Below are 10,231 nucleotides of genomic sequence, written 5' to 3'. Positions count from 1 at the left end.
CTGCTGTAAATAGGAAAAGTGTGGACTCAGGGGAGAAAGGTGTGAAGAGATTTAATAGCGGGTATGCCAGTGGGGAGAGAAGTAGATATCAGTGAAGGATGTGCAATAGGTGTGGGAGTACGTTTCATACCTCAGAATATAAAAAATGCTTTGCTTTGGACAAGGTGTGTAGGAAATGTGGGAGGAAAGGTCATTTCTTTAGAATGTGCAAAGGAGTGAATAGTCAGAAGGTGGCAGTTGTGGAGAAAAGAGAAATAGGCAGAGGAGAGGCTAGCGTTGAGGGCGCTAATAAGGTATTGTGTCTGGGTGCAGATGGTGCATGTCAGAAGGAACGAGGTAGAAGGGAGAGGCCTAAAGCGCAGTTCATGATTGATAAGAGGGAGGTAGAGTTAATGGTCGATCCCGGGTCATTTTGGACTATCATTCCAAAAGAGATGAACTTAGAAAATTGGAAAGAGGTGCGCTTGTTGGCCAGTGATATTAGCCCTTGTGGATATCAGGGAGACAGTATAGAATTGATTGGATACATGGTATGTGAAATATCGTTTAAGGGTCGCTCTGCAAAAGGGAAAGTTTATGTAGCAAAGTCAGGACCTGCTATCTTGGGTTGGGGACAACAGTATGACCTCAGTATTATTATTAACCCGAGGGCTGAACAGCAGGTGATGGTGGTAGACAACATAACTGCAGAGTCAATAGTTGAAGGAATGACAAGTTTGTTTGATGAACACATTGGGGAATTGAAAGGTTACGTACATAAGATTGTGTTGCGTGTTGATGCTGTACCCATGCAACACAGGGTTAGGAAGGTTCCGTTTATTGCACGAGAGGAGGTAAAGAAGATGCTGAAGGGGGTGATAGAGCAGATAGAGACATCACCTTGGATTTCGCCGGACGTCATCACGACCAAATCTGACGGCAAATTCAGATTTTGTGTGGACCTTCGCAACTTGAATCAAAACATTGTTGTAGACAACTTCCCACTACAGAATATCAACGAGTTAGTCTTGTCGCTAAAGGGTGGGAGGTATTTTTCGAAGCTGGACCTCCGTAGTGCATATCACCAAATTAAGTTGCACCAAGACTCAAAGGCACTGACTGCTTTCATAACAACTGAAAGAATTTATCAGTTCACACGTATGCCCTTTGGGCTTGCGTCTGCGGCAGGGGTCTTTCAACGAATGATGGGTGCTGTCTTAAAGGGGGTGAGCAATGTGGTATATTTACAGGACGATGTTTTGATTTTTGGAGAGACTGTGGAAGAACACAATTTAATTTTGAAAGCGGTTTTGGAAAGGATGGAACAGGCAGGGTTGAGGTTGAAGAAAGAGAAGTGTAAGTTTGCGGTGGAGGAAGTGGAGTACCTTGGCTGTACTCTGTCTGTTAATGGGGTGAGACCAAAGAGGGATCTGTTGGAGTCTATTAGAGGTGCACCAGCTCCATGTGACAAGGACCAGTTTATTTATTTATTTATTTATTTTGAAAGTTTTATATAGCGCGGACAAGATCCTTGCGGATATCAGAGCGCTTTACACAGAAGGGGTACATGAGGGAGCATAGTCAGACAGGTAAATCAGATGAGCAAACAGTACATCGTCAGACAGGTAAATCAGAAGGAGCAAACAGTACAATCAAGTAAATCATGCATAGGGTGCAATATGAGCTAACGATCGGTGCATTAAAAATAAGGAGAAGTATAATACTGCAATAAAAGGCACACATTCGCTAGTTGATAATAGTCTAAAGAGGCCATTTCTTAGGGTGCTATATGAGCTAACAATCGGTGCATTATAAACAAGTAGAAGTATAATACTGCAATAAAAGGCAGACACTCGTTAATTAATAATAGTCTAATAAGGCCATTTCTTAGGGTGCTATATGTGCTAACTATCGGTGCATTAAAAGCAAGTGGAGGTATGAAATTGCAATAATGGCAGACATTCGCTAATTAATATTAGCCTAATGAGGCTTTCTTAGGGTGTGTTCAAGTAGTGAGAAAGACTAGTCCAAGATGGCCGACAAAGAGAGAGAGAGAGAGACCAGTCTAAGATGGCAGCCAAATTGTAGGGATTACAGAGTTTGGTTTCCCTTTCTACTCTGGGAATGTCGAGTTAGTCCATCTTCCATGTTGATTGAGGGGGAGAGCAGAGTTCAGCTTCTATGCTGCTAGATGGTGGCTTATCTCTGTTTTGCTGCTCCCTGACCGCGTTGGTATGTAGCTTCATGGTCATCTGGTGGGCAGGAGGGCGATTTATGGTTCCAGCTTTATGGCCCCAGCCAGATTAGCCAATGGAGAGTGAAAAGCCCGCGAAAATACCAGTCACATAAAGATATCAGTTTAAAAGTCCGGGCAAAGCGTAAAAAACCTGCATGAGTGTTTAAGATGATGGGATTGCGAGTAGTTGCCCTTCGAGTCGCCCCTGAGGCTGTTCAAATAGTTTTGTGTGCTGTATTCCAGGCAGAGAGTGAAAAGACCTGCATGGGTATTTGGGTAAATAGCTCTGCGTGCAGTTACCTTACAAGTCACCACTGACGCTGCTGCTCACATCAGGCTTCTCCCTAGTTGCGCAGTGGTTGCCCCCAACACACAGGCAAACAGGGCATACCGGCACTGTGAGGGGGGAGGGGGGAAGCCTCCCGCCAAAATGCCGCCCCAAACATCCAGACAATGGCACACCGGAGCCGTTCCAGATGCCCCCCGTTCCGTACTCACCAAACCACTGGACGGCGGGGGGGGGGGAGGCCTCCTGTCGAAGCACTACTGAAGACACACCACAGGGCACACCGGAGCCGCTCCAGACGCTGACCGCTGAGGTCTTTCCTTGGTCTCATAGAGTACTATGCGAAGTTCGTAAGGAATTTTGCAGGGAAAACTGAGAAAATTAAGGTGCTATTGAGGAAGGGATGTAAGTTTGTGTGGGACGTGGAGCAGGAGGATTGCTTTCAGAAGATCAAGAAAGAAATATGTGAGGCTGGTATTTTAACACCTTTTGATACCAATCGCAAGTCTGTTTTGACAGTGGATGCGAGCACTGTAGGGATTGGTGCGGTGTTAGCTCAGATGCATGATTCCGGGTTAAAGACAGTTGCTTTTGCGTCAAGAACTCTCACAACTGCAGATAGGAATTATTCTATAATCGAGCGGGAGGCTCTAGCTGCAGCATGGGGTTGTGAGTACTATAGGATGTATTTGTGGGGGTTCAAGTTCACGTTGTTGACGGATCACAAGCCTTTGGTTAAAATATTATCACCTAGTGGGGCTGGAAAAGGATCAGCGAGGTTAGCTAGACTGGCTGCGAGGATTCAGGAGTACTTGTATAGTGTGGAGTACATTCCTGGATGGAGGAACAGCCAGGCTGATGGTCTTTCTAGACTTCCGCTACCTTGGGAGGTGGTGGATAAGTCGGGGTGGAATCACTAAATTCGGAGGGGTCTGTGGCAGCCGTGGATGAAGTGGTGGATATGTGTGCTGGGGCAGTGAGTAGGAGTTGGAGGAATACCTGTATGGTGAATGATGAGGTGCTGAGAGAGGTGAAGGATTTAATTGTGAAGGATTCAAGGAGAGAGAGTTGTTTATCTCCTGCTCTTCGCCCGTATTGGAAGGTTTTGGAGCACTAGTCGATTTTGGACAAAGAAGGTTTCATCATTTTGAAGGAAGACAAGTTTATTCCCCCACAGGAGGTGAGGTTCACCCTATTCAAGTTAGCTCACGAGGGTCACCTGGGGCAGTCTCTTACTAAGAGGAGAGTGAGGGAGCATTTTTGGTGGCCAGGCATGGATCGGGAGATCTCTGAGTGGGTTGAGAGATGTACGGATTGTTTGGAGAGTGAGAAGAGGCTTAAGGTTGGTGTTCAGAGTGGATGTGGAACAATAGAGGACCCAGGGTTTCCGTGGCAGACTATATGTCTTGATTTTATTGGTCCTTTTTATCAGCTGAGTCATGATATGAGGTTTGGTTTGGTGGTTGTAGATGTTTGTTCGAAGTGGTTGGTGGTCAAGTTTATGAAAGAAATCACTACGAGCAGCACGATAGATGTGTTGAAGGACATTTTCAGGGAGGAAGGTTTTACAATGAAGATTATCACTGATAATGGGACGCAATTGACTTCAGTGGGGATGGTTAGTTTCTTGGAGAAGTGTGGCATTGTGCATTCGAGGACGTCGTTGTACAACCCACAGGGGAATGGCATGGTTGAGAGGGCGAACCGGATGGTTAAGGGGGCAATCCAGATGGCCCTGTCATCTAGGGTGAATGTGAGGGAGTTGGTTAACGATCTGGCTTAGGCCTATAGAACCACTGAGAATGGTGTGACTGGGAAGATCCCTTTTTGCGTGATGAGAGGGCGGTTGGCTGGTACCAAACTTGTTGCGGCATGGATGAAGGAGTGTTTGCGTACTGGAGTTTTGGAGAAGTGTAAGGATGAAGGGGAGGCGGCGAGTAGGTGTAATTTCGCTGTGAATGATTGGGTGAAAGTGAAACCAGGACGTGTTGGTGTTGGATTAACGAAGTTCAGGGGCCCGTTTAAGGTCAAGTCTGTGCATAAGAGGTTTGTGACTTTATTTCATGGGGAGCATTGGAACTTGAGGCGGGTGGCTCTGTACAAGAAAGCAGAAGAGGGGGTTGGTTTGTCTCAGTCTAACCGAGCGTTGGAATCGAGTGAGGGTGGCAGTGGTAGTGATGTTGGAAGAGAACAGAGGGAAAGGAGACCACCGAGGTACTTGCAAGATTTTGTTTGTGAGTGAGTGTTGTTCGCGTAGTTGAGGGCATGAGCATGTTTTGTTTTATTTATTTCTTGTTTTCTAAATTTTATTTTTTTCCTTTCATGGGAAGGGAAGAGGATATATTGCATTTCCTTTACTTGTATTTTGTTGTGTCGCTTTAAGATCTACATTCTATGTTGCTGATGTCATATGGTGCTTTGGTTCGTCTGGATTCTGGCCTGTCAGTTAGCTCCCTGGCTTTCTGATGGGAACACCAGTTATTCTCTGTAGCATTCAATAAATATCTTTTATCTATTTCTACTCTGGTATCTGCCTCCCTACTTCCATTACAACAGGAATCTAATATATGGTTTGTGGTGATGGAGGTATAAAGGGTCTCGCTAACATAAAACGTTATTTCATCAAGATGTCTGCGATCCGGTCTCCTGCATCTCAAATGTATCACAATTTAATCTTTTTATGCAAATCACTCCACGAAGTTAAATACACGATACTTGAAAACACGATTTGAAATTATTGGGGGGTTTATACTCTTGGGGAAAGTAGCTGTTTTGAAATCGTCTGCATCGCTGTTCAACAGGGACCTTCGGGTACATTAAATCACAGTAGAGGACAGACAGGTGTACTGCATATAGTGATTATACCCCTTAGTTTATGGTATTAGCCGATGCACGTTGCAGATACTTCATACTGTTTGTTTTTAAACAGACTAATAATATTGCAGAACACAACACCCGGGTGTGCAGGAGCTCCCTTCTCGAGTCCAGGGTGGGGTCTGGAATGTTATCTGCTCGGGAAAGGAGTGGTGAATGCGCAGCCGGAGCCGCATTCCGCAAAGTTCTCTGGTGTGTATTATTGTCTCGTGTATGGCGCTGCTCTCGGGCTGGTGTTGTTCCCTGGGAGACTTGCAGCCTGTAGGCTGGACTCGGCTTCTGAACTCTGGCCCATGAAGCTAGCGCGAGGCAATGCTAGTGAGGCAAATGTCGTCACCTGGGCTGTGTCTACAGAGCAGGATTTGTCCATAAAAAGTGCCTCGCCCTAATCAAAAATAACTTTAAAAAGAGTGGAAGCGGGGGCGTGGCTAGCAGCCAAGCATGGCGGCTGTGTAGCGGAGGAGCGCGGCAGGCAAAGCGGCTCCATTACATAAATCCGTGCTATAATCCGGAAAAATTGCACCTTTGAGCGAGGACCCCGAGAGAAATGTCCGAATGGCACCGTCTGATGTACCTCCGGTCACGGTCCGACATCGGAAACCGGGCAAAGTGCGCTGTGTCAAGCAGAGGCCTCCACCCAGCCTAACAGCATCGGGCTCGACTACTGGCCATGACGGGCGGTAGTGAGAGCGGACGGGGTACGAGACCCGGAAATAGACACTGGAGACGGCAGCTGAGAGAATCATTGGACGAGTGGCGGTGGGGTGAGGAAGAAGCGGCAGTAAATCAGACCACTCTGAAGGCAACCAAACATCACTGGCAACTGCGGCGCTACTGTGAGGGGCGGACGCATGAGCTGCGGACTGATGCGGAGGTGAGAGCGGCTCAGTTTCATTAGGGGCATTGTACGGAGTGGGGCCGGCCGTTGGAGGATTGAGGCAACGCACGATTACTGAATCCCCCCCTTCCTCCATAAAACGACTAATTGAAGCCAGAGACCGCACGGTTAAGACTCAGGCACATGTGTGGGGCTCCGCACCGGGACAGGCATCAACATTTGTTGCGTCCTGGCTCCCACCCTTTTCTCCCTCTACATTAATGGGGTGGTAGAGCACCTGCTCGGCGAACCAGCAGACGCTCCCACCTTGGGAGGCGTAAAAATCCCAACTTTGCTGTTCGCCGATGACACCCTCCTCATTTCGAAAACTCCCCAAGGTCTCCAGGAACTCCTGAACCGCTTCCAGGACTTCTGCACTATCAGAGGACTAGTCATCAATGTGGACAAAACCAAGTATTTAGTCATGCACCCACCTCGTAAACTTGGCCGTCCCCCTATCTTGAACTCCACCCCTCTTGAAAGAGTGGCAGAATTCGATTACCTGGGAATCCGTTTAAGTGATGCGATGAGCTGGACCGCCCACATCAACAAAATGACAATTGGTCACAAAAGGGTGGGGGGGCCCTCCTTAAGGAGTACAATAATTCAACCAAACAGTGTGTTGCCCCTCTAATAGACATTTATAAAGCCCGAACTGTATCTGCGTCACTTTACAGAGCTGAACTGTGGGGCCTAGGTAAAGTGGATTCGCAGAGCAAGGCCGAGAACAAATTCATTAAAGACCTCCTTGCCATCCCGATGAGTAGCCCGACACTCCCAGTCCTAATGGATGTAGGCTGTAAAGCAATTGGGGGCCCGCCTCCGACCTCTCTTGCTTTGGGCTCGCCTGTGGAGGGTTCCGGAGCTAAAATCCTACGCTGACGGACTAGCAGAGGTGATGCGCTCCGACGGTTGGCACAAGATCAAATGGCTCCGGGAAATTAAACAACTTTTAGGGGATCTAGGTCTGGACTCCTGTTGGCTTAGTCACTCAGCCCCCCCAAAGGAGTCCCTAAAAAAACTTTACTGGGAATGGGTCTTCGCGAAGCGCATCAGCAACCAGCAGCACTGCAAAGCCACGCAGCCTTCTTGCTAATAAAAGATGTCGTTGCCTTCGAGCCCTACATGGACTTAATTACCATCGCCATGGACCGGTCCTTGTACATTAAATTCCGGTTAGGAACCCTACCCCTTGCCGACCTTTGCTCCAGGTGGAACAAATCCCAGCCCGCATCACGCCATTGTGCCCTTTGTCCCGACAAACCAGAGACGGTGCCACACTTTCTTTTTGAATGTCCGGACTATGGGCGCCCCAGATCACGATGGCTTAAACCAATTTGCAGAGAATTGGGCACTCGCCAGCATTCGGTCGCCCTCCGGATCCTTTTAACCAATACAGCCCCTCCCATTGTCTGTGCCGTTTCCAAGTTTTTAAAATGGGCTTGGTTGATTCGACTTAAAAGACTGTCCATATCAATTTTTTTTTTTTTTTAAACTTTATTTTTGTAGGCGAGGAGAATAAAGCGGCACAAATTATGCAGTTTACAGAGCAGTTGACACATACAGATCAGATAGGCCAGATCCAAAAAGGAGGTACCCAGCTAAGAGAGGCCCACATCCCGGAGGCAGGGCGGCATCTCGTTAAACCTGCAAAACTATGAAAGGAATATGCTCTTGTGCTCCCAGAATCCCGTGATCAATCTCAATATCGTCGCCAATTTACTTTTATGAAGCTGCGCCAACACAAACAACAGCATAACAATAACAAAAAACCCTCCCCCCCATGAATGGCATTTGTGGCATTGATGCAATCTCATAAGGAGATGTAGGCAAGGGCCCACTACAAAGCGATTCTCATAGCAGAATGTGGTCGATGGTAATCACAATGACAGATAAGTGTACGCAACAAGGAATATCGGCATGGCCCATGGAACTGCTACACTACCTCATGACAGTCCACCCCAGACCCCTCCCCACCATCATCAGATTCCGAGGAAGCGGGGGAAAACAGCTCCGCACTAGTAGCGTCAGAGTCATCCTCCTCCATCCCCTCGATACACATGGTCCTCCAAGCGAGTAAATCATCCTGGAGTTTCCCATCCTTGCGTGTGCTCTGCATATGTGTCTCCTCCGCTAAGGCCCATTCCCTAGCGTCCCGCAACCAACTAGTGATTTCAGGCGCCCCCCGTCCCATCCAGGTAATGGCCACCCGCCTCCTCGCCAGAACCAACAGGAGTTGGAGCAATTTGTAGGACAGTCCCCTCTTCCTGGGCTTGGGTACCAGAGCAAGTAGACAGTGAAGCGGTTCCAGTTTGATGGTAAGGTGTGTAATCCGGGCAATGTGTGCCACCACCGCCACCCAAAAGTCATGTACCAAGGGGCATTCCCAGGCTAGGTGAAGGAATCCCGCCCGCGCTGCACTACACCTCGGGCAATTATGGCTTCTATCCGAGGAGATACGGTGGAGGGAGGCAGGTGTCATATATGTGCGATGGAGAAAATTAAAATGTATCAATTTGAAACGCGCATTGCAGGACACTTTACGAGTCAACAGCCCTATTCGCTTCCTCTGGGCCGGATCTAATGCTATCCCCAGGTCCGCCTCCCAAGCCCTCCAAGCCGGCATCAATGGGGGAGTCGAGTCCCTGCGCATCGCTGAGTAAAGAAGGGAGATTAGTCTCCTACCCCTGCCACAGGACAAGATGATGTCCAGGGTGTTAGTGAGTTCGGGCGCCTCTGGGAATTGGGGCCATGTCGTCCTGGCCACATCCCGGAGACATCCATAATGCAGGTACTGGCCCCCACGCAGTCCAAAGGAGTCCGCAGCTCTCTCAAAGGACACAAACGAGTCGTCCGGATAGAGATCCGCAAGAGTTTCGCAACCGCCCAGGCGCCACTCCCGGAAAGACATATTCGCCTCCATCGTGAGTATTGGGGCCAGGATCCAAAGGGGGAGCTCCCTATGGAATGGCGCACGCCGCAAAACTCGCTCCACGAACTGCTGCCAAATATGAGCCGTATGCTTGATGACATAGGGCAGTGCTTCATCGGCGCCTCGGCCCTGCATCAGAGCTTCCTGTAGCACCCTGTCCGAGGCCACTCCCGCCAATAATGCCAACTCCCACTTCTCGGTGTCAGCAAACCATCTGGCCGCCGGGAGAAGTTGTGCAGCATAATAGTATAAATCAAATCTTGGGGCCTCAAGGCCTCCCGCATCCTAACACTGCGTCACCGTGCGCAACGCAACTCTGCTGCGACCACCCGCCCAGAGAAGAGACGTAAGGAGCGAATTCAGTGTACGGAACACCCGGGAGGGCAACGGGCACAGGGTATTTTGCAGTACGTAGAGGACTCTAGGGAGCATCACCATCTTGGCAACTGCTAGACGGCCCATAAGGGAGAGAGGGAGCGTATTCCAGAATACAACGGACTTGCGGAGGGCAACAAGAATCTTGTCTATGTTATGAGTTAAGAGAGCCTCATCAGAAGCGGCCACCTGAATACCCAGGTACCGGAACGCCAGAGATTCACACCGGAGGCCCGCACAGTAAGAATCCGCCGTCGGGGCGAGATCCTCAGGAGTCAGTGGGAACACCAGGGACTTATTAACATTCATGCGCAGGCCCGAGGCCGCACCAAAGCGGTCCAAGAGGCGCAACAGAGCGGGGAGGGCCTCCACCGGAGAGGTCAGGTAGAAAAGCGCATCGTCGGCGTAAAGGGAGATGACATTAGTGGTGTCTCCCACCACAATACCCCATTCATGCAACTCCTTGCGGGCAGATATGGCCAGGGGCTCAATCGCGAGAGCAAATAGAAGGGGGGACAATGGGCAACCTTGTCGGGTGCCCCTCCCCAACGTCCACTCCTCAGAGCGGGCTGAACCCAGTCGCACTCTGGCTCGGGGCGTTCTATAGAGGACCCGTATCCATTCCCGAAAGCCGGGACCAAATCCCATCTTGACGAGTACATGCATCAGGTA

Source organism: Lissotriton vulgaris, unplaced genomic scaffold (assembly GCF_964263255.1).
Source record: "Lissotriton vulgaris unplaced genomic scaffold, aLisVul1.2 SCAFFOLD_872, whole genome shotgun sequence".
In the NCBI taxonomy this organism is placed as follows: Eukaryota; Metazoa; Chordata; class Amphibia; order Caudata; family Salamandridae; genus Lissotriton; species Lissotriton vulgaris.
Note: the sequence above shows the minus strand (reverse complement) of the source record.